The sequence below is a fragment of the Eschrichtius robustus genome, chromosome 2, assembly GCF_028021215.1.
Source record: "Eschrichtius robustus isolate mEscRob2 chromosome 2, mEscRob2.pri, whole genome shotgun sequence".
Classification (NCBI taxonomy): domain Eukaryota; kingdom Metazoa; phylum Chordata; class Mammalia; order Artiodactyla; family Eschrichtiidae; genus Eschrichtius; species Eschrichtius robustus.
The window spans coordinates 67326516-67353356 of NC_090825.1; the positions used below are offsets into that span (position 1 = coordinate 67326516).

A 26841-nucleotide genomic window follows, 5' to 3' on the forward strand; every position below is an offset into this window, starting at 1 on the left:
ATTATACAACAACAAATTGAACGACCTAGAAGGAACTGATAAATTCCTAGAAACATACAATATTCTAACACTGAATCATGAAGAAATATAAAATCTGATGATGCTAATTATGTAATATAATTGAATCAGTAATAAAAAAAACTCCCAAGTAATGAACATCCAGGACCAGTTGACTTCACAGATGAATTCTATCAAACATTTAAAGAAACCTCAATACCAATTATCCTCAAACTATTACAAATAAATGAAGAGAAAGTAACACTTCCAAACTCATTTTACAAAGCCAGAATTACCTTGATATCAAAACCAGACAGACACCACAAAAAGAGAAAATTATAGGCCAATATCATTGATGAACATAGATGCAAAAATCCTCAAAAAATATTAGCAAACTGAGTTTAACAATACATAAAAAGGATCATACATCATGATCAAATGGGATTTATCCCAGGGATGCAAGGATAGTTCAATATCTGCACATCAATGTTATATACCACGTTAACAAAACAAAGGATAAAAATCATATGATTATGTCAATGGGTAAAGAAAAAAGCTTTTGACAAAATTCAACATCCGTTTATTTCAAAAACTCTCAACAAAATGGGTATAGAGGGAACATACCGCAACATAATAAAGGCCATATATGAAAAACCCACAACTAACTTCTCAGTGGTGAAAAGCTGAAAGCATTTCCTCTAAGATCAGCAACAAGACAAGGATGGCAACTTGCCACTTTTAATCAACATAGTATTGGAAGTCCTAGCCACAGCAGTCAGACAAGAAAAAGAAATCAAATTGAAAAGGAAGAAGTAAAACTGTCACTGTTTGCAGATGACATGATACTATACATAGAAAAATCCTAAAGATGTCACCAGAAAACTACTACAGCTCATCAACGAATTTGGTAAAGTGGTAGGATACAAAATTAATATACAGAAATAAGTTGCATATCTATACCTTAATAATGATCTATCAGAAAGTGAAATTAAGGAAACAATCCCATTCACAATTGCATCATAGAGAATAAATAAATTGAACCAAGGAGCTGAAAGACCGGTACTGAAAACTATGACATTGATGAAAGAAACTGAAGATGACACAAATAAATGGAAATGAATACTGTGCTCATGGATTGAAAGAATGAATACTGTTAAAATGTCCATACCACCTAAAGTAGTCTATAGATTCAACGCAATCCCTATCAAAATACTAATGGCATTTTTCAGAGTATACAACATACAATCCTAAAATTTTTACGTAACCACAAAAGATCCCAAATAACCAAAGCAATCTTGAGAAAAAATAATAAAGGTGGGAGGCATCATGCTCCTTGATTTCAAACTATACTAAAAAGCTACAGTAATCCGAACAGTATGGTATTGGTACAAAACCAGACACAAGGATCAATGGAACAGAATAGAGAGCCCAGAAATGAATCCACACTTACATGGTCAATGAATCTATAACAAAAAAGGCAAGACTACACAATGGGGCAAAGACAGCCTCTTCAATAAATGGTGTTGGGAGAACTGGAAAGCTACATGCAACAGAATGAAACTAAAATGTTTTCTTACGCCACATACAAAAATAAACTCAAAATGGATTAAACAGTTAAATGTAAGATCTGAAACTATAAATCTCCCAGAAGAAAACGTAAGCAGATCTTTGACATCAATCCTAGCAGGATTTTTTGATATGCCTCCTCAGGCAAGGGAAACAAAAGCAAAAATAAACAAATGGGACTACATAAAACTAAAAAGTTTTTTTGCATAGTGAAGAAAGACATCAAAATGCTAACCATCACCTGAGCCTTCAGCAAGTCATAATCTTTTTGCAACAATAACATCAAAGATCTCTGATCACAGGTCATTGTAACAGATATAATAATAATGAAAAAGTTTGAAATATTTCTAGAATTACCAAAATGTAACACAGAGACATCAAGTGAGCAAATGCTATTGGGAAAAGAGTGCCAATAGACTCACTAGATGCACAGTTGCCACAAACCCTCAATTTGTAAAAAAACACAGTACCTGCAAAGCACAATAAAGCAAAACACAATAAAATGAAGTATGTCTGTGCTAAATTCAAGAACCATTTTTATTCTAGATTTCTGGTTTGAATATTATTTCTTATTCATAATATGTGTTTTGATCTTCCATCCCTATTTTAACATTTGTCTGTTTGTTTGTTCTGGTGTTGTTTTTCAAACATCAAATCTGTTGCGCAGCATGGGCTTTTATAATAACCCTTTTTTTTAAAGGATGTGGACAATCATATTCCTCCCCATAAAATAAAAGTATTGGATTAAATAATATTGACCTTGCCTTCCTTAGTGTATCATCCAGAAAGAAAGAGGAATAACTTATCTCAATGGACAGAGTAGAATATACTCTGGGGCACATTTTGCTAGTATCTGGAGCTTGATATCTTCTCCATAGGTTGCCTATTCCTAACTACAGGCAATAGCACATATCATCGCTTTCCAATAAACAAGTGAAGAATAGACCACAGAGGCTCTCTCTGTTCTGGCTCCCCTGACTGCTAGAGATTAGCAGCTTAGATGAGTTTTTGTTGTTGGCATGGTTGACTTCAATCATCACAACATTTAGCTTCAGTTAACTTTGACTTACTGAGCCAAGAAAATAGACGAGAGGAAAAAAATAAAACAAATATTTAAAAGCAAACAACAACAGGCCAGCATAGTGAATGAAAACATATCCACACCAAAGCATGCAGCATCTTATATTTCTGGGGACAAAGATTCTGCAAGCTTCTAAGAGGAGGGACTAGACAGTCCACATACAAAATGTTAGGGATAATAATGGCTTTAAAGTTCTCAATATAGCATTGCAAGTTAATGCAACAGAAAAATAATTTTAAAACATTTTATAGAAAATGATGTCTAAGTAAAACTCTTCACTTAGCTTAACATTAATTATGACTAAAGCTAGAATGAAAATATTTTCAGACAGGCATGTGCTTCAACTGAAACAAGGCAGTAAACCTAGACAGAAAAAAAAACTCCATAAAACAGAAATCCATTTCAGGAGAGAAATAAATGAAGGAATATGAAAGAATACATGAGATACTGGTGAAGGGAAAATGGTGACAAATGCATACCAGATTTAGAGGACATGTAGTTCAGACTATAGAAAGTAAAAAAACCTCTTGGAGTTCTTCAAGAACTTTCACGTTATTCAAGGAAATTAAATGGGAAAATTTTTGATGCACAGTAATATAGACAAGAGATTTAGACAACTGGAAGAGAGTTGGGAGTTGAATTAGTGCCATGTTCATAAAAAAGCGAACAAAAGGTTATAAATGATAATTAAATCCAGGGGAAAATGTATACAGGAAATGAAAATCGACCATAATATGTCTATTCAAGACAGAAAACTATTTATAGAATCCAAATAATATTAGCAGATACTGTTGGTAGATAAATCATGATAAAGGTCTTATTGGGAATGGGTGAAAGGATAGAGAAGATTGGGAGTAATACCTTTTTTGTAATATGCCTCGCAGAACTTTCACACACTGTTTATGTAGCTAAGCTGCACATTCTTCCTGTTTTCCCTGGACTGTCTGTGTTATGTCTACAGTCTTGCTATAATTATTAATAGGACACCATTCATTCTCAAACAATTCCTAGTCTGGCTGATAAATTATAGTGTCACCACAGCTTAAAGCAAAAGGATTTATTTCTTGCTCATGTTAAATGTAGGGTTCACTGGTGTTTGCACTACTGCTCCTTGTTGTTGTTGTTTTTTTTTTAAGTAATTAATTTATGTATTTTTTATTCCAGTATCTAGGCTGAATGAACAGTTCCCAATAGGATATGCTCTAATTATAACAGAGGGTAAAGAGCAAGAAGGCAACACAAGAACATAATGGCTCTTAAAGTGTCTGCTGGAAAAGGATCCACTGTCACCTTTGTTCACATTCGTTGGCCAAGGCAAGTCACATGCCCAAGCTTCTTGTCACAAGTGAGGATGATAAAGAATGCATTGCTTGCCACATGGCAATAAATAGGATGTATAATCCTACTACGAGTAAAGGGGGTGCAAATAGTGGGGAATAATAAAATCTTTCACAGTATATAATGAAAGTAAAACCTGGAAAATATATAAAATCTGTACATAATGTAAGAATAATAGCTAACCAACTGCTCGAAGAACTTGGATGTGAAATAATAATAGATAATATTTGTATTTTGCTTTTTCTTTACCCTAGGCTTAATATACATAATCACATTTGATCATTTTTAAGATGGAGATTTTTTTATGTCCATGTAACAGGTAATGAAATTGACATTAGGTTAAATAACTTGATCAGGTTAAAACCTTGATACAAATAATAGGCAGTCTTATTACCTATTTGGTTGTTTTGATATTTGTAGCAGTCTTGTTACTTCTTTCTATTATGTTACTTGTATCTATGTGAAACAAAAAAAGTGTAGATCCATGGGCTGCTTTAAAGTGAGTAAATCTGAAGTGGTTTGTAATGAGGTTGTATTTCCTTTTCCTTGGCCACGGGGTTGCATTTTATAAAAGCAATAATTCATCTAGATTTTGGTTCCTTGTGTTGTAAAAGTAAAATTTGGCCCTACTGCACAGTTGTGTTGATGGTAAGTAAATTATTATGGAATGAAAGATATGACAGGACTATGTAGTTGCTGTTTAATATATAGACTCAAAATATCATTTTAAGACTTAATGATAAAAGTGTTTAAATGTTGACTAAAATCAATCTTCTATAAGGATAAAATGTGTTATTTACACAACAAGGAGATAGTGGCATAAAGAAGGGAAATACATAATCACCATTATAGATTTTTGCCCCAAACTTATTTTCTATCCTTATTCATTCTCTTGAGCATTAATTTTATTTATTTATTCATTCAACACTGTTCTAATAATAACTTGTGCCAGTGAGAAAAACTTCCTGTGTTTTAAGAGCTCAAAATCATGTGGTGGAGGCGGAAATATATGCAAGTGTTTGCTAAAGAGTGAGATAAGTGCTAATACACGTATTTGCAAAAGGCTAAAATGACATTTAGGATGTGCCTGCAGATTTGTGACATTTTGGTCAAGCGGAGAGTTAGAGAAGAGTGTAAACCTGCCAGGTTGTTCTAGAGAGAAAGAGGAAGAGATGAGGGTGGAAAGCGGAGGTGAGAGAACATTCTTCTTCAGAGTTGAAGAAGGAGTAAAGCCCAAACATATGTATCCTCTGCAGTTTTTTCTGAGTTGAACCTTATCAACTTGAAATTGTGTACCAGCGAAACTTATATCTCATTATTGGTTCTGCTTTATTCTTTACTTTCGAATGCTAGATATAAAAGTCCATGCTTAAGGAATCTTTAACTAGAAGTTAAATATGGACATAATAAAAAGAAAATAGGCAGGACAGAGTCAATTCAGAATGAAAAGAGAACACTGAAGACCTGAATGCCTGAGCAAGATATTAAAAAACAGGTGTAGAAGCAGCAAAAATAGGCAGGGTCAGAAACTCTGGTAACAGTAAAGGCATTGGAAAGATAGGTAGGGTTAACCACAATAGGGCTTCCAACGTGGAAGGGTAAAGTTTTCATTTATGTCAGGGAAGCTTTTGATAGTGGAGGAGCCTAGAATAAGCAAGAACCATATCTGCTGCATAAGATCAATGCCATTTTAAAAACAACAGGAGACACTGAACTGAGTTGAACCTCCTGCTGTGATTCCAACATTCCTGCTGCTCAGCACTTCCCAAGTGAAACAACCAAAATAACGTGGTTATTGCCTTGTCTCGGATTTCTGTTCATTGATTAATTGGGGTTTTTCTACTTCCGGAAATATTAAACTGTAAAATACTTGACTTTTGTTAATAGTTTATTAATGACAAAAACAACATCGTCCAAAACTAAATGGCATTTTTTATGAGCTGTAACTGTGTTCTTACTAAATCTGAATAAACAGTAAGCATGTTTGAGTATACCTATACATATATAGAAAGATATATGGATACATCTGTATATGTATTATAACATTGGTGTTAAATTTGTGAAGATAATTATCTTGTGGCCCAAAACCAAAACAAAACAAAAACCAAAGAACAATAAAAAAAAATCAGAGAACTCAGCTGAAGAGATACATTTATAAAGACTAAGAAATGCTTCAGTTTGTAATTTTTGTACCATATGCTTTATATTTAAAAAGGGACCTGTTTGAGTCTTAACTTTAATCATATATGCACTGAAATTTTTTCTTCTCTGAATTATTAACTTTGATTTTGATTATTTTTTTAAACTTTAAAGAAATTTATTTATTTATTTATTTATTTGGTTGTGTTGAGTCTTAGTTGCAGCAGGTGGGCTCCTTAGTTGCGGCTTGCGGGGGTCTTCAGCTGTGGCTCGCAGGCTCCTTAGTTGCAGCTCGCTAGCCCCTTAATTGCAGCATGTGAACTCTTAGTTGCGGCATGCATGTGGGATCTAGTTCCCGGACCAGGGATCGAACCCGGGCCCCTTGCTTTGGGAGCGTGGAGTCTTAACACCTGCGCCACCAGGGAAGTCCTTCGATTTTGATTATTGATATGCACTCTAAACACATTGATCTTCACAATTCTGCAAACTGACTTAATAAAAAAGCAATCAAAGTGCAGTTTCATGATGACTAAATAATTATGTAGTAATTCATCAAGTCTGCTAATTATTATAGATTTGGTTCAAGGTTTCCATTTATTTTACTCAATATTAGTATCAGATCTAAATAATAATTCTGGCATATTTGGAAAGTAAACGATTATTATTTTCTATACTTTTTGTAAACTAATTAAAACAAAAATGTTATCATGCTAAAATAAGTTTTGTTTCATGCTTTCTTCATTATATTTTTTAAATTAATTTTTATTGGAGTACAGTTGTTTTCTTTCTGCATTATTAATTGGCCACTAAAATGCCTTGATTGAACTTTAATGTAAAGTTTAGTTTTCTTTAATACATAATTATGGGGATAGAATTTAAACTTTGTAAAAAGCAGGTCAGATAACATATGAAATACCAAAGTTCAATAAATAAATCCAACTCACAGAAGAAGGATGCATTGCTTTCATTTACCAACAGCTATAATAGTTACTATGTCAATATAACCATAGGCCAGAATTCAATGTTGATCGAGTTCTGTATTAAGCAAAATTTTGTTATTATAATATATAGATATTTACTTTACTTCCTTTTATGGTTTGAGATAGAATTAAGCTGAAGGCATACCACTTAGTCATTTTAGTCACAATTTCTTGGATTAGATTGGTTAAATATCATGATAGGGTGTGGCAGATGTGTGAAAATGAAATATTTTAATATATACAGTGAAAAATCTATACCTTCAATGTGCTATAAAGTTAGACATTTAATGATATGTATTCAAGCTATGTGTGTGCAATATTTTTCTTGAACACTTAAAATATAAATTTTTGCAAAATTAAAAATTTTATCGCTGATAGTTTGAATGCTTAATATAGTTATCAAATAAATATTAATAAGATAATTCAAACCAAAAATATTTCAGCTAAATTACCTATGTGACTTCATATTGTATTGGTTCTATCTTGAACATTTGTCTTTTTCATAATTACCTTACAGTAAAAAAATTCTACACATTAGAATATCGAATTTAGAGAGTTAAGTGAATAAGTGATGAATTTAATCAAGGTTTCCCTTAAACCTAACCCCCCAGAAAGGTAAAATAATTAGTATTTTCATAGAAATTACCTCAATTGTGCCTTTTAACTTGTATAGTCAGTTGGAGGTTAAATTCTGTATTTAACATTGGCAGGTTTATTTGCAAATATGAAAAATGAAACACTATATATAAAAATGAACTTGAAAGTGAATTTTTTTGTATTTTATTTTGTTTAAAATATGCACAGGGACTTCTCTGGTGGTGCAGTGATTAGGGGTCTGCCTGCCAATGCAGGGGACACGGGTTCGAGCCATGGTCCGGGAGGATCCCACATGCCACGGAACAACTAAGCCTGTGCGCCACAACTGCTGAGCCTGCGCTCTGGAGCCCGCAAGCCACAACTACTGAAGGCTGCATGCCTAGAGCCCCTGCTCCACAGCAAGAGAGGCCACCGGAATGGGAAGCCCACGCACCACAATGTAGAGTGGCCCCAGCTGGCCACAACTAGAGAAAGCCCGCGCACAACAACGAAGACCCAATGCAGCCACAAATGAATAAATAAATTTATAAAATATGCACAAAAATATACACAAATATTTTATGGTACAACCACAATAAAACACTTCTAGCAAGTGAGATGGAAATCCATAATAGATGGGAAAGAGTGTGCCATTTTATACAGCTGTGACTGTTTCTCCCTGAGGGTAGCTTACTTACTGAAAGGGAGAACAGGGAGGTGAGAAACGGAGGAGTGGTGAAAAGGGAAGAGAAAACTCAAGGCAATAAAGTGGGAAACACTTGGGAGTCAGAAAAACTGGCTCTGAGTGCAGTTTTACCTAATATGTGTGTGAGCTTTACTAAGTTATTTAGCCTCTGTGAATGTTGATTTTCTCATCTGTAAAATGCAGAAACTAATACAACCTTCACATGGTTATTATATGGACTGAATAAAATAATTTATATGAATAGCCTACTCTAAAGCCAGGCATATTTCATTAAATGGTTGATTCCTTTTCCTTTTGTTTCTCTTTTTCTCTTCCTTCTCCTCTTCCTTCCCCTTTCTCTACCCACTTTTCCTCCTCCTCTTTCTCCTTCATCTTCCTCCTCTACCTCTACCTCTTTTTTTCTTCTCTGCCTTTTCCCTCTATCATCATCACTACTGCAAGGATGGGGAAAGGAAAGACAACAGCTGCTGCTGAGGTTCAGAGTTTAATGAAAAGTGAGATTTTAGGGAGCCACTTGCTTTGTGCTAGGATGATATACTGTTCTGAAATTATTTGGGGACAGATTAAAAACTGTTTAAATCTATGCTCAATAATGCTACCTAAGTCAAAACGGATAGGATAAAGGCTAATAAGGAAAATGATCAGTATTTCTCAGATGTTAAAAAAATTAGCAAGTTATTTATAAAGAATGTGCAATTCAGAATATATCAAAAATATTCAAAAATATTACTTAAAAGGAATTGGTCTTGTTACCTATTGGACATTTCATGGCTTAGGTGTGGTAAATGAAGGTAATGAATGTGTTAAGTATTTAATTATATTTTTCTTTTTAAGCAGTATGCTATTACACAGTATCTCCCTAGTTTTCTTAGTTTAATACATGACATAAATCAATCACTTTGCCTTTGTTATACTATTGAAATGCCACTAATCATTTGACTAATAACTAGGTTGAAGGCAGAATACAGAATAGACATGTAAAGATATCTATGACTTTTTCCAAGTCCAGAAAATGTTCACATTACTAATACACAGTAATATATTATTTGGACAATGTGGACAAAATACAAGTTATAATACTAATCATTTAGCATGATAACAATTATAATTGGCTTACATTTTTCTGTTTATGAAAACTATCTAGTTCTATTCTTCTTGAAATCTCACTGGTTTTTAAAATAATAAAGTTGTGTTGTGTGTGTACTCGTAGAAAATTGTAACAAAAGTTGTAAGATGAAAAATAAAAATCTATATGTTGCAAGCAAGATACAAAGAGTAAACACTTGGTGCACACCTGTCCATAGTACTCACATATGAATCTATGTACAAATATTTACAAAATGGGATCATAGTGTCTGTACCATTTTGTACCCTAAATTTAGCATCACACTGTGTCATGTGATTCCCTAATGCTAGTGAATCAACTTAAATAATAGAAATAACATTCACACAGCATTCCAGAATGAGAACTCAGGCCAATCATAAAATTTTTCCATATTAATCAACATTTGTTTCCTGTTTAATCTGGAAAGATGACTATGTGAGATGACTGGCATTTTATAGGAAGGAAGGAAGGAAGGAAGGAAGGAAGGAAGGAAGGAAGGAAGGAAGGAAGGAAGGAAGGAAGGAAGGAAGGAAGAAAAGGAGGGAGGGAGGGAGGGAGGGAAAGAGGAAGGTGGGGGAAGAAAGGTAAATTTCTCTAAAATTGGGAGAAGGTTCTTTCCAAAGACCTCTTTGTGGGTTAAGCCTAATTTTTCTTGAATATCTAAGAGTATATTTTCAAACAATGTCCATCTTCATTCAGTAGCAACTGAGTTTAATATTCCTATAAGTTTCCATACTACAATTATTAAACAAATGTTTAATATTCCACAGCTTTAGCAGAGTTTTTATTTTATCCAAAAATCAAATCATTTTCAAGATTTTATTTTCCTTGCTTAAAAGAGAATTTTTTCTAAAAAATTTGAGTGTGCTTTTTAAATTTTTAATATCAAAGTGTACTTTAGGAATGCAACTACAATAATAGATCCAGACAGCACGTCTCTGGGTACTAACATAGTGCTTTCCTTTCAGGTTAAGAAAATGAAAAACATTGATTCTTCAAAGCCATGTTAGGAAAGGTCAGATATTGGCCCTTTGTAGTTTGAAACTTTTTATTTTTTGTTCTGCACTTGGCCTATTCCTGTAAACATCTATTGATAGCAAATAATCTATTTACAAATTATCTACTTTGGTTATGGACTCTTACTTAAAATAGATCTGAGGTTCAGTAAGCTTTACATGATGCTCTTAAAAATTATCTGCTTGACCTTAACCATATCTATATCAGTTAAAAGAGTTGATATCAAAAAGTTGACAAAATAAAATTGAGAGTGACTAAAACGTCAAGATTTAACAATGAATCACTGCAAAATAATACCAAGAAATTCTATAATAATAATCTGTACCCAATTAAGAGTAACACATTTCTACTGATTTTTTTTATATTGATATTTCAGAGGGTTATTTTGGTCATTTTCAGATAATAAAAATTCCCCACACGAAAGTTTCATTTCAGTGATTGAAGAGTTCTTTTCTCTGACAGGTAATGGCTTGCTTTTTTTGTACTTTCTGAATCTAATGGTGCATCTGTATCTCTTTAGGCCAAGATTGATTAACCTCGGAAGAAATTAATCTTGTGTTATGGTTCTTTTCAAAATGACCTAGTTGGACTTTCTCCTGGTGTCTGCATGTGGTCCACGGGAAAATGTAACTATCTTTCTCCTACTTCCACTATTCTGCTCTCATAGTTCAGTCTAGCCAGTGTCTTGGCTGTGCACTTTTCAAGGGTGAATAAGATTTCAGTCAACTGTGGTCCCCCAACCATGATGAACATTTGTTAACTTTTCCAAGGAGTTTTTTCAATTGGCTTGGGTTCACCCATTGGAGGAAGTGAAGGATATTTTCATAGCACTCTAACAACATTCTCCAAACAAATCATATCTTTCTTTGGTCAGTTTCAACACATCAAACATTGTATACCCTTGAAGGTAGATATTCGACTAAGATTTGAAAGATGCAAAACATTAAAAAAATTATTTATAGTTTTCTTATAGATAACCTAGCCCCTCATTTTTATATTGTAAAAATACTTGTCTCCTATTATCTTGCTCTTGAACCCTATTTTTAACTGTTACGCAGCAAAGCTTGCTCCCCATTTGGCATGTGGTTTCAAGTTGTCATCGAATAGACAAGGAGGAGAAGCCCAGATCCTTTAGTGATGAGGCCCTGCCCAGCCAATGAGTGAACAAATACCCAGAGGCCCTCTTTCTGACCGGATCTCCCATGTTGCATGGCACATTCTTACCCCTCAGAGTAGAACCTCTCTCCCAAAGTTCCTAAATTTAAAGAGGGGCTGACTTTTATTGGCTCTTTTGCTTTGGAGAACTCAAATAAAGCAGAGTATAATTACTATTATAGACTCTATTACTTTTTTCTTAAGCAAAGTTTAGTAATACCAGGGATCAAAACATTTCAGTGGCTGGGTCATGGTGACCAGTACAAAATAACCTCTAAATTGCTTATTCAAAAAACTACCTCCATATATATTCAACTTGGCTCTGAGTTTATGAAGGTGTGATAGAAGGAAAATATTCTTTGGAAATTTTCCACATAATTTACTCTAATAATTGATATGTCCACATTCTTCACCTATTCTCTGCCATTTCTTATTGGGCTCAAATCTCACTCAGAATATTTATTGGCTGAAAAATAGAACTTGGAAATAAAAATTTTAAATAATATGTTTAGACTTTTTAATATAAAATATAAGTCAATGATAATTTGGTTATGGTTCTATCTATAGAGCCAAAACTTTTAAATATAGGATAGAGTCAAAATATTGGGGTTCCAAATCCCACCTGAATTTCTATAAATGCAATAGCATTTATTCTCCATGTATTTCAGCTATGCATTACTAATTTATTACTGCTTCACAAATTACCCAGAAACATTACTGTTTAAAACAATGAGTATGATCCTACCATTCTGCGGATCACGGATTTAGGCATGGTTGAAATGGCTCTTCTGGTGCAGGATCTCTCATGAGCCTGCAATAAAACAGTTGGCTGGGACCGCAGTCATCTCAAGGCTTGACTGGGAGAGGATCCACTTCCGAGATCAGTCACATGCTTTTCGACAGACCTCAACTTCTCACTGGCTGTCAGCTAGAGATATCAGTTCCCTACCACTTGGATCTCTCCATAGGGCAGCTGACAAGACAAGAAAGGTATATAGCAAGAGAACTGACATCCCATCGCTTTTGCTGTATTCTATTTTTTAGAAGTGAGTTACTAGGTCTAGCTTTCACACTAGGGTAGAGGATTACCCAAGCTTTTGAAAACTAGGAGGTCAGGCTGATTGGGGTCCATTTTAGATGCTCTCTACCACGGTTAAACATTTATCATTCATCAGTCTCCAAAACAGCAGTATATATTTTTATACACCAATGCACAATTTTAGTCTCAAAGTTGCATAGTATCTGTGTTAAAATTCTATCTAGAATTTAGCTATTAAATGATTCCTCCTTGTCCATGTAGATGAGGATATGAGAGATGACTGACTGATGGTTAAGTGGAAAACATTTCCATTAAAAAATCTGACTTACAGAAACATCTTGCCATTTATGAAGCAGAAACATTATTAAAATTTTGACATCCTCAAATAACACATTAAAATCATTTGCTGATTTACCACATTTATGTCATCCAGTTAAAGAATTAAACAACAGAAAACAAACAGAAAAAAATGGAGTGTTTTATGTAGCAGTTTCCTATTGCTGCTATAACAGATTACCACAAAGTTAGCGGATTAAAAAAGCACAAATTTTTTATCTTGGTTTTGGAGGTCAGAAGTTCAAAATGGGTTTCACTGGGTTAAAATCAAGGGTTTGGCAAGGTTAAACTCTTTTTTGAAGGCTCTAGGCTAAAATCTGTTTTAGTTTTTTTCCCCTTTCAGCTCCTAGAAGTTGCCTGCATTCCTTGACTTGTGCCCCTCTTCCATCTTAGAAGCCAGCAATGGCTGGTTGGGTCTTTCTTACACTGCAGCATTCTGACACTGACTATCATACCTCCCTCCTTCACTTATAAGGCTCTTCAGATTTTATTAGGCCTACCTAGATAACCCAGTATAATTTCCTCATCTCAAGTTCTGCTGAATAGCAAACTTAATTCCATCTGCAACTTTAATCTACCCTTGTCATGTATCATAATATATTCATAGGCTCTGGGAATTAGGATGTAAATAACTTTGGGGGCTATTATTCTGCCTACCATATTTTGAAATGTTGGATTTAACTGAAGCAAGCTTGGTATACATTTACACATTTTCAATATACATAGTACATTGTACAATTCTTTTAGCAACTTCAGAGCAGATGCATGTTTATTTGTTAAATGAATAAATCAATACATATTCATCAGCTCAAGTTGTTATACCTGCTATACAAAGTCAAAGGAGGCTGAGTCTTCTCGGCTAAGAGAAGAGAAACACAGGTACTTGACACTTCCTACTGAAAGTCCTCTTGATTGCATTTTCTTAGTTGACTGCCATAATTCCCAAATGATTTTCTTTGTTCTTTATTCTTAAAGTACAATGATAACAGATGCCATGTAAGAAGATATGAAGAAAAGAAAATGATAGCCACAGGAGGAATGAAAGGAGTAACACAATGCAACCTGACTTAATCTACTAAATAAATTTCTTTTCCTCTCCCCATTCGTAAATCTATGTTATCTATTTTAGTGAATGGCTTCACACACAGTTATTAGAAACCTGAATGCATCTCTACTCTTCTCCCTCATCTTCCAACCCAATTCTTTTAAGTCCTATCATTTCCAACCCTTTACCTCCATCCTCATTTCCATGGCATACTCAGACTTCTTCAGTTCATAATCCTTAATCTCTACCTTTTCTGCTTCTAATTTATCTTTTATGTTTTGTCAGAACTAAATTTTCAAAATTTATATATGACTGTAATAGTCTTCTGCTTAAATTTTATCAATGGCACTCCATTTATTATAAATTCCTGAGCCTGGCATTTAGGGCTTTTCACAATTTGACTTTATTTTTCCATACTCATTTGCAATTACTCCTCTGGATATATCCAGTATTCTAATCCCCCTGACTCATTTGTAGTTTACACAGCATGTGTCTTTATTCAAGGCTGCTGTTAGTTATGTCCTTCTCTCCTGCTTCTTAGGTTCCTAGAATTACCCAGAAAAACTCTGCGAATTCTTCCCCGTGTCCCTTACCAGTCCCCAATCCAACGTAAGTGAAATCAGTCCCTGTCTTGCTATTTCTTCTACATTTATTTTAAAATCTTTATTAGAACAATGGCCTTTTTTTCTTTTTTTTTTTCACTTTGGCCAAAATGTGTGTAGGTTGGTACTTAACTATCTTGCATTAAGAGTCCTGATTTGAACTCAGATGGTGCCCTGGCTATGTGTATACATAGCATATGTGTAGATATTAAAATTACACTTGGCTTGGAAGAAAAGGGTACTGAGTAGTGAGAAGAATTCCTCACCAAGGCATGTTATACAAATGTATAGAGCAAGGTGTTGCACGTTTTTGAGCTTTTTCATCTCTTTGTCATTCTCCTCAAAGTAGACCCTCAAGATGTCCCCTTTCTGGGAGAGATGCTCCCCTGAGGGCTGGAGACTCTTATCCTCAGTGTGAGCTAGCCACCCAGTGCAGATCTTATAAATGTGCAAATAAATGATATTAAATGAAAAATAAAATATCTCAACCTGACTATTCTTTTATGCTTTTGTCCCAGACATGCACTGACCCATTATTTACAGCAAACTTAGACTATAAATCCTCACATTTACATATCCTTAGAGTTCTGTGAATCAGACTTCACCTGAATAATTTTAAGAGACTCCTGGGGGCAAAAGAGATGGACAATTACATGTTCATCCAGAGACTAGATTACATCAATTATTATTACTGGGCTCAATTCTCCTGCTACCAGTCTTCCCTCTGTGACCATTTTTATTACATAATTTTTTAATTATTATTATTTTTTTAGTTTGCTGAGTTCTAAGCGTGCCCTATAGTGTAGTACATGACACAAAGAATTCACCATTTCTTTTCAGGGTTTTGCAATGTAACTCATTAAGTTCAATATTTAGTTTTTGGTGTTATTTTATATACACATAAATATAAAACACACTATACATACATATAGTACACACACATGCATAGGCACGCACATACACACACACACATAAATGTCAATAAATGAAGAGATTACAAACTAGTGTGTGCTAATAAAAAAGTGATTTATAGCTGCAAGATAAGAATTATTTAACAGGAAACATAAATGACAGGTTGCAATTTTAAATCATAGTAAGTTTTTTTTTCTGATTTTCATACAAATCTCAAAAAATTAAAGAATTTTATGACTCTCTATATACGGCCTTTGGCACCATTGCTGCATATTCCCAAAGTGCCTCATGTATTAAGCAGTCTCCTCTGATAGCTTAAAACTAGAAAACAACTCAAAGGCTTTAGTAGATTGTTGAAAAGGAACAGTAAACTAGTATACAAGAAATTTATGGAATCTTGATCTAGGCTGAACGCCTATCACCCTGTCAGAGGACGAGTACTTGTATAAATGGTAGGCCAAGAACTATGTCATTTGGCAGAGCTTTTACACCTTAATAGGCTAGTGCAGGAGCTCATGACTGGTGTATCTGTCTAACAATATGCTTTATTTTCCCAGTGATTAATAGATTCAAATGGACTTTATTTCAGCTAGTTTAAACGTGAGGCAAATAGAAGTAGCAGGCCAAATGACTAGAGGAGCAGATGGAGACAGAAAGACGCTGAATTACTAGACTGGCAATCATCAAAGCCAGACAGACCCCAGTTTTTTCTGCTATAGTATCCTGAACTGAAATCTCATCCTGTCTGAGGCCTGGCTTTTTGACTACTGAGACATTGTGCTCTGCTGACCTAATTCCCCCAGAAATTAGTATCATATGCCCTAAATACTGAATGCAATCTGAATATGGCTCTACTGTTTACCACATGAAGAAGCTAAAGGCAGGAAACACAACAGGTGAGAGGTGGAGACAGAAGAAGAAAAAAGAAACAGGGGGAAGGATGGAGGGTGGAAGGAAGAGGGAGAGGCTGTGAGCAGGCAGGCTGGGATACTGGATGTTTGGGAGAGTCCATCAAAGGAAATGAGGATGCAAACTCATAAATTGGGACATTAATTTATTTCAATTACACAAGTCGTTTTCAACACTTTTTATAAAGTAATCTTTATTGAAGTATAGTCGATTTACAATATTATACAAATTTCAGGTGTACAGTATAGTGATTCAAAATTTTTATAGCTTATACTCCATTAAAAATTAGTACAAAATTATGGCTATATGTCCTTGTGCTGTACAATATATACTTGTTGCTTATCTATTTTATACATGGTAGTTTATATCTCTTAATCTCATACCTCTATTTTGCCCCCCCTTCTTCTCCCCACTAGTATCCACTAGTTTATTTTCTTTATCTGTGCGTCAGTTTTTGTTCTGTTATTGATATATATATTTATTTATTTTCTTTTTAGATTACACATATAAGTGATAACAGTATGTGCCTTTTTCTGACTTATTTCTCTAAGCACAGTACTCTCTAGGTCCATCCACCTTGTTGCAAATGGCAGAATTTCATTCATCTCTTGATGGATAATTGGGTTGCTTCTATATTTTGCTTATTGTAAACAATGTTGCTATGAACATCAGGGTGCATGTATCTTTTCGATTTAGTGTGTTTTCTTTTTTTTTCAAATATATACCCAGGAATGAAATTGCTAGATCATATGGTTCTATTTTCAGTTTTGTGAGGAACCTCCACACTGCTTTCCACAGTGGCTGCACCAATTTACATTCCTACCAACAGTGCAGGAGGGTTCCATTTTCTCCACATCCTTGCCAACATTTGTTATTTCTGTTCTTTTTGATGATAGCCATTCTGACAGGTGTAAGGTGAAATCTCACTGTGGTTTTGACTTGCATTTCCCTGATGAGATTGGTGATATTGAGCATCTTTTCATGACCCTATTGTTCATATGCATTTCCTCTTTGTGAAAATGTCTATTCAGTTTTTCTGCCTAATTTTTAATCAGGTTGTTTGTTTTGATGTTGAGTTGTATGAGCTGTTTACATATGTTGGATATTAACCCCTTATCAATCATATCATTTGCAAATATCTTCTTACATTCAATAGGTTGTCTTTTTGTTTTGTTGATGACTTCCTCTGCTGTGCAAAAGCTTTTAAGTTTAATTAGGTCCCATTTGTTTATACTTGCTTTTATTTCCTTTACTTTAGGAGATAGAGCAAAAAAAATATCGCTGTGATTTATGTCAAAGAGTGTTCTGCCTATGTTTGCCTCTAGGAGTTTTATTGTACGGTAAGTCCCCTACATACAAAGCTTCAAGTTGCAAACTTTCAAAAATGCAAACATGCATGCGCATGTCCAACCACGTAAGTTAATTCACATGTCTGGTGTACACTGTCACGTGCGTGCATCCTCTACAAGTGGTTGTGCTTTTGTGTACTTTACTGTACAGTACTGTTGCTGTGCAACACAAGGAGCTTACTAATGAAGATCTGATGGAATTGGAGGCCCAGAGAAAGGACAAAGAGAGACAAGAAGAAGAAGAAGTAACTGAAGAACAGAAGAGATTCACGATGCAGAAAATGGCAAGAGGATTTTCTTTATTTGAGGAGGCACTATTAGTTTCTGAGGCACAGGACCGGAACGTAGAATAGTACACAAAGGTTGCAACAGCCATTCAGAATGCAATCCAGTGCTACCGTGTCATCTATGATGAAGAAAGAAGAGCATCACTGGATCATTTTTCCAAGAGGATAGATAGAACTGAATTCAGCAAGGAACCAGAACCTGTGCCATCAACGTCAGGTGTGAGTGAAATTGAAGCTTGCCCTCTGTCTCCTATTGCTGATGATCCTTCAGCTCTACCATCTCCCACCTCCTGTCTCTCCTCCAGTCATTAACTCTTCTTGCCTGTTCACTCGATGCCAGCCCCTGTATGCCAGCTGTTGTACTGTATTACTGTATTTTTCAAGGTACTGTACTGTAAGATTAAAAATCTTTTCTTTATTTTTATGTTTGTTTTTTATGTATTATTTGTGTGAAAAGTACTATAAACCTATCACAGTACAGTCCTATATAGCCAATTGTGTTAGTTGGGTACCAGGCTAACTTTGTTGGACTTACAAACAAATTGGACTTACAAACGTGCTCTCGGAACAGAACTCGCGTGTATGTAGGGGACTTACTGTATCCACTCTTACATTTAAGTCTTTATTCCAATTTGAGTTTACTTTTGTATATAGGGTTATATGTTCTGATATCATTCTTTTACATGCAGCTGTCTGGTTTTCCGGCACCACATATTGAATAGACTGTTTTTTCTCCATTGTATATTCTTGCTCCTTTGTTGTAGATTAATTGACCATGAGTGCATGGGTTTATTTCTGGGCCATCTATCCTGTTCCATTGATCTTTATGTCTCTTTTTGTGCCAGTATCATACTGCTTTGATTACTATAGTTTTGTAGTATAGTCTGAAATCAGGGAACATGATTCCGTCAGCTCTGTTCTTCTTTCTCAAGATTGTTTTGGTTTTTTGGGGTCTTTTGTGCTTCCATCCAAATTAAAAATTTGTTTGCTCCAGTTCTGTAAAAAATGGCATTGGTATTTTGATAGAGATTGCACTGAATCTGTAGATTGTTTTGGGTAGTATGGTCATTTTAACAATATTGATTCTTCCAAATCAAGAACACAGTATATCTTTCCATCTGTTTGTGTCATCTGCAATTTTTTTCATCAGTGTCTTATAGTTTTCGGAGTATAGGTCTTTTGCCTCCTTAGGTAGGTTTATTCCTAGCTACTTTATTCTTTTTGATGCAATGATAAATGGGATTGTTTCCTTAATTTCTCTTTCTGATACTTCATTGTTAGTGTATAGAGATGCAACAGATGTTTGTATATTAATTTTGTATCATGCAACTTCATGCAAATTCATGCAACTGAATTCACTGATGAACCCTAGTAGTTTTCTGGTGGTGCCTTTAGGATTTTCTATTTATAGTATCATGTCAACTGAAAACACTGACAGATTTACTTCTTCCTTTCCAACGTGGATTCCTTTTTTTTCTTTTTCTTTTCTGATTACTGTGGCTAGGACTTCCAAAACTATATTGAATAAAAGACTATTTTTAATAGAAGATAATAAAGACATTTTAATTTTTCTACAATGATATTAGTTTGTTAGTTTTTCTACTACTTACATCAATATTAAAATATAGAATTTCTAAAAATTCACTTATTTCATGAAGATCTGAAAATTTTGTCAGAATAAAGCCACTAATGTTATTTTATTCAAGCATTCATTTAAGCAGTATTTATTGTGTATCTATTATATGTCATGCTCTGTTCTAGATAGTTAGGATATATCAGTAAAAACACATATGAGGATTTCTCTCTCTCTCATGGAATTTTCATTCTAGTGGAGAAGGAATGGGTAATAAACAATAAAAAAATGAATAAATAAATTACATAGTACTTCAGAATGTAAGAAGTTTTATAGCAAAAAAGTAGAATAGTGCACGGTAAAAAGGTGGCATTACTATTTTATAAAGAAATATAGATAAAGACATTACTAACAAAACATACATGCTGACCATTTATTACTGAGCATTCATTATGTGGTCTGGGATACATGTAATAAAACGATAATCAAAGCTGATTAGAACAAATTTCATTAAAATCCAGTTGTATAAATACATGTATCCATTATAAAGTGAACCCATTAAAAATAATCACAGAATGATCCAAGTTTTTAAGTACACTTATTAAAGAACAAATTAAACCCTTAACTGAAATGCAAAAACCTATTTGTGAGTCAATCATAAACTATGGATTTTGTACTTTTGATTTGGATTAAATTCAATTAACAAATTACCATTTTATATGAAGACATTTTATAACTGACATTTGAATAAGTTGAATGTTACTTAGTTACTTCATATTTTATATAATTAAAGTAGCTTCAAAACTTCTTTCTAACAGAAAAGAGAATTCCAAACAATGTTTTTAGGAAATGAAAACATGTATAATGGAGTATAGTTACACCTATTTAAAATTTAATGTAAAGTTACCTATATCAATTCTCTTTGGTATATTGCGTAAACCACAATTTACTACCACCACAGTAGCACCCCTAGCAGTAGTCATATCATTGAATATTTGTATATATAAATTAAAAATACTCAAACAAATTTATATTAATACTAGTAGTTATTTTAAAACATTTGTTACCAAATAGCTTCCTTCGCCACTCCACTCCTCAAAGTACCAAATATCGTAGCATAGCTTAATAAAAAGAGATTGCTGAGAGTAGCTGTGTGTGATATGACCGACCCCCATTTGATGTAACTGGCAATTTCTTTAATGGAAAGTGCTTAGAAATGAACAGTAATTGATTCTGTTTCTTTTCTATAGTGGGCAATAAGTTTTCCAACTTTGATTACTACTGCAATCTTAAAGACATATTCAAAACTCCTGAGAAAACAATGCCACTAACTAAAATCACAATTATCTTTTACAAAAGCAAGTTACATATTATACCTGAGTACAATTAACATAATTAAAACAATATTTAAATTTTACTTTAAAAATTGGCCCAAGATCAATTTCTTTATTCAAGTATTTCAAACAGATTCTCCAGGAAAACTTGTTTTTATTCTTTCAATTCAGTGCTTTATAAAATGGCAGAATTCTAGAAGACATATATTATATTCAAAATAAATATTTTAAAAGGTGTAAATGCATATTTCATATGCCTTAATGACTACATGAAGACATTTCTTTGGTAGTATTTGGAATTCACATCATATAGCTATGCTCCATGTATTATTTAAACATTTTTAAATTACAGTTAATTTCTGTTCTAAGATATTTTGTTCTATATAAGAGCTGAGTATTTTAAAACTCAAGGAATGTTACTGAAAATCCATTTTTATTAAAAGGAAGAATGAGCTAAATCACTGCTATCATGATGCTTATATATATCTGTATATATTCATATACACAGATATATCAGCATAATTATTAACAGAATTCAAGATTTCACACAATTTTTAGGCAATAGTTTTGTGTTTTTTATGTAGGGTATTCCTGGAAGTATGAGAAACATTAAAAAAAAAAAACACCCATAAATTATATATTTCAGATAAAGAAAAAAATAGATTATTTTGTAGGTACTTTATCTTAAAACTGAACTTTCAAAAGACAATATCCAAGCACTTATTTTTGCTTCAAATAAATCTATCCATTCATGAAACAACAGTCAAAGAAAATGTAGAGATTCTTAATCAAATTGGCATGAATACATTAATCAAGAAAGTATCTTATTAAATCAGTGGCTATGACAGTAGAATGAAAATGAACTTTTCAGACATGTTAAGTAATGAAATTGTTAGAGGTAATACTATTCTCACATCAATCTATGTACCTTTTTTAACATGTAAAAATGTTTTTCTTTTGGAAAGTTTTCCTGCTTTCTAGAGTTGTTAATACATAAATGTTAAAAAGCATAAGACAATGTCAACTTTCACTTCTCTTTGTATTGTTTTAAACTCAGTTACTAACATTGATCCAACATTGAACACACAAAAAAGCTTTTATTTGCCATCAGATATTGGTTCTGGAAGATTTCCATTGCAAGTTCACTTGATTTGCTTCTGAATAAAGATAACAGTAACAGTAACACCCACAAACATGTGCAAAGCTCCCTGCCCGTAGGCTAAGTATTCATATGTAATATTTTAATCATCATAACAACTTTGCTAGGCAGATATTATTATTAGATTCATTTTACACAGGTAGAAACTAAGATATAATTATATTAATTAACTTTTCAGTGTTTCATACCTAATAAATGAAATAAGGGAACTTGAATTCAAATCTATTGGGTTGCATCAACTATTTTCTTAAAAAAAATTGAATCTACCTTGATATAAGCAAGTATAAACGAGTCCAAAGAAATCGCTGAATATGTACAATGTGCACAGTCATCCATTTCATACAGATTCTACATCGCTAGGAAAATGTTATACCAACAGTTAATATTGGAGCTTGAATTAAAATTCAAATCGTCTGTAACATATTTAAAAAATATTTATTAAATGACTCAAAACCCAAGTTATATTTGCTTTTATTAATAGAAACTGGGTTGAACATTTTGGTAGGCTTCACTAGGCAGAAAAAATATTTATCATTAAAAAGACAAACTTTCCTAAATATATTGATCATTTTGGGTGAGCACATATTCATCAATCAAAATATGTCTTATACATGTAAAAAGTGCATCACATTGGAAGATATAAAGCACTGGTTTTTTTTTTTAGTTTTGGAAGTCCTAGCCACAGCAATCTGAGAAGAAAAATAAATAAAAGGAATACAAATTGGAAAAGAAGAAGTAAAACTGTCACTGTTTGCAGATGACATGATACTATATATAGAAAATCCTAAAGATGCCACCAGAAAACTACTAGGTTTGTCAATGAATTCAGTAAAGTTGCATGATACAAAATTAATATACAAACACCTGTTGCATTTCTATACACTAACAGTGAAGTATGAGAAAGAGAAATTAAAGAAACAATCCCATTTATCATTGCATCAAAAAGAATAAAGTACCTAGGAATAAACCTACCTAAGGAGGCAAAAGACCTATATACTGAAAACTATAAGACATTGACGAAAAAAACCGAAGATGACACAAACAAATGGAAAGATATACTGTGTTCTTGATTTGGAAGAATGAATATTGTTAAAATGACCATACTACCCAAAACAATCTACTGATTCCGTGCAATCCCTATTAAAATACCAATGCCATTTTTTACAGAACTGAAGCAAAAAAATCTTAAAATTTGTATGGAGACACAAAAGACCCCGAATAGCCAAAGCAATCTTGAGAAAGAAAAACAGAGCTGGAGGAATCAGACTCCCTGACTTCAGACTATACTACAAAGCTACAGTCATCAAGACAATATGGTACTGGCACAAAAACAGAAAGATAGATCAACGGAACAGGATAGAAAGCCCAGGGATAAACCCACGCACCTATGGTCAACTAATCTCTGACAAAGGAGGCAAGGATATACAATGGAGAAAAGACAGTCTCTTCAATAAGTGGTGCTGGGAAAACTGGACAGCTATATGTGAAAGAATGAAATTAGAACACTCCCTAACAGCATACACAAAAGTAAACTCAAAATGGATTAAAGACCTAAATGTACGACCAGACACTATAAAACTCTTAGAAGAAAACATAGGAAGAACACTCTTTGACATAAATTGCAGCAAGATGTTTTTTGACCCAACTCCTAGAATAATGGGAGTAAAAACAAAAATAAACAAATGGGACCTAATGAAACTTAAAAGCTTTTGCACAAAGAAGGCAACTATAAACAAGACGAAAAGACAACCCTCCAAATGGGAGAAAATATTTGCAAACCAATCAACGGGCAAAGGATTTATCTCCAAAACATATAAACAGCTCATGCAGCTCAATATTAAAAAAAACAAAAACCCAATAAAAAAATGGGCAGAAGACCTAAATAGACATTTCTCCAAAGAAGACATACAGATGGCCATGAGGCACATGAGAAGCCACTCAGCATCACTAATTCTTACAGAAATGCAAATCAAAACTACAATGAGGTATCACCTCATACTGGTTAGAATGGACATCATCAGAAAATCTACAAACAACAAATGCTGGAGAGGGTGTGGAGAAAAGGGAACCCTCTTGCACTGTTGGTGGGCATGTAAATTGATACAGCCACTATGGAGAACAATATGGAGGTTCCTTAAAAAACTAAAAATAGAATTACCATATGACCCAGTAATCCCACTACTGGGCATATACCCAGAGAAAACCATAATTCAAAAAGACATATGTACCTACCTCAATGTTCACTGCAGCACTGTTTACAACAGTGAGGTCATGGAAGCAACCTAAATGTCCATCGACAGACGAATGGATAAAGATGTGCTACATATACACAATGGAATATTACTCAGCCATAAAAAGGAACGAAATTGGGTCATTTGTAGAGATGTGGATAGACCTAGTGACTGTCATACAGAGTGACATAAGTCAGAAAGAGAAAAACAAATATCATATATTAACGCATATATGTGGAACCTAGAAAAATGGTACAGATGAACCAGTGCGCAAGGCAGAAATAGAGACAGATGTAGAGAACAAATGTACGGACAGCAAAGGGGGAAAGCGGAGGGGGTGGTGGTGGGGGTGGTGGGATGAACTGGGAGATGGGGATTGACAATATATACACTAATATGTATAAAATAGTTAACTAATAAGAACCTGCTGTATTAAAAAAAATTTTTTTTAAATAAAGCACTATTATTTTTAAAAAGCTTCTATAATTTTTCTGTAGGTCTAATTATAAATCATAACATAGTTACGGCATCATTTTAATCAGTTATGTGTGCTAAATTCATAATTATGAATCATATATACAGGTGAATCACACAAAATATTTAATCCTTAGTTTATTTGATTTATTCATTTATTCATTCACTCACTAGACAAATACTTTAAGGATCTCCTCTTTCCTATGATTATTCTATCTACTGAGGATATGACGAAAATGATAGACTGGCTCCTCATCCTTGTAGAATTTACACTTTAGTATGTGAGAAAGGCAATAAACAGGTTAAAACATTAAATAAAAAAATAAGTATTTTTAAAAATTTTTTTAAAGTAGTTTTAAAAAAACAGCTGTAGAAATCAATGGGTTATCTGTAAAGGCTTCTCAAAGAAACTGACATTTCGAGGAGAACTAAAGATCAGAAAGAACTTACCAGGCAAAGAGTGGTGGTACTTATTTCAGGGAATATTAAACTCAAAGGCTCCAAAGTGGGAAAGAGCTTGATATGTTCTAGACTGACAGAGGGCCAGTGTGATGTTGCACAGGGAGAAGGATGAAGCACGGTATGGGATGTGCTTGAGGAGAAAGATAGGAGCCTGTCATGCTGAGACTCATAGGCCAAAGTAAGTAGTGCGAACAGAAGCCATTGATAGGTTGCTAACAGAGGAATTATACATTCTGACTTATACTGTATAAAGATAACTCTGGGTCCTTTGTGGGAAATGGATTGGAGAGGAATGAGTAGAAGTGGGGAGAGGATGGGACCAGTTCAGAGTCTATTATGATAATTCATCACATAAAATGATGATGCTTGGACAATGGCAGAGCTAAGGGAGTTAAAAAGAAGTGGACACATTTGAGCAAAAACCTGCCTAGCTTTCTGGTGCAGCCTCTGATTTAATAATAATAATAAAAACAACAACAAAAATCAAGGGAATTGATTTCCCTGAGGATCAAGGGAAATTGTGCCTGCCTCAGCTCCCCATGGCATAGGCTGGCTGAGTATTCTGTTGTTCAACTGCTTAGACTAAGTGACTGCTTTTTCCCAGTAGCTGTTGAGAGTGTGTGCAATAGTCTGAGAAGCAGGTGAGGAGGAGGAGGTGGGGGGGTTGTCCTGTTCGGCACTTGGCCCTGTTATTGCCGAGGTTCCTGTTGTCTGCCTCTGAGGCCCAGATCCCGCCAGGCCTCTAGAGTGCTCTAATTAGTACAACTCCTAATAGATAGAAAAGAAACATCTGGCCTGAGAGCAAAACACATTGAGAAGGCCATTTCTAAGTAAAATTAAAGGATTACTATGGCTGCTGAAAAAAAAAAAAAAAAAGAAAGAAAAAGTTCAAGAAACTCTCATTTCCTTTGAGTTTCACTGTTATCATACCCTTGCCGATTTTCTTCCATCCATCTAACTGCTCCTTTTCAATTTCCTTCGAAGGCTTTTTCATTTCCACTCTACCTCTAACTATTAAAATTCTAGCTCTCAACTCTAGTTACCCAACACTTTTGCCCTAGGCCTTCTCACTCATTTCCAAGGCTTCAAATATTTATAAGTGATAAATGTCTTATATCTCATTCAGAGTCATCTGAGTTCCAAATCAGTTTATTCTGCCTCTTAACACATCCTTCTTAAAAAGATCTCGAATATAGTATGTTCAAAACCGAATTCTTGCTCTTCTTCACATTGGAGTGATTTCTTCTCTCATTAATGATACTTCAAACCATCTAAGTTTCAATTCAAGCCAGATATGTTCATTTAAATCTTAAAACTTCCCTCTCCACTGCTCAACTATAAAGAAACCATCACCAAATCCTGTCAATTCACTAACCTTAATGGGGTCTATAAAATGTGGTATTCTTCCCTGACCACTTCTAGGGCTTCATCTTGTCCAATTCCCTTACTCAAAACTTGCCAGCCATCTG

At 34.0% G+C, this 26841-nt stretch overlaps 1 pseudogene; it reads right to left on the minus strand.

The window, feature by feature from the left end:
* LOC137758864 (chromobox protein homolog 1 pseudogene) overlaps positions 1-26366 on the minus strand; it is a 69110-nt pseudogene extending 42744 nt beyond the window's left edge.
* Positions 26367-26841: the final 475 nt, after the last annotated feature.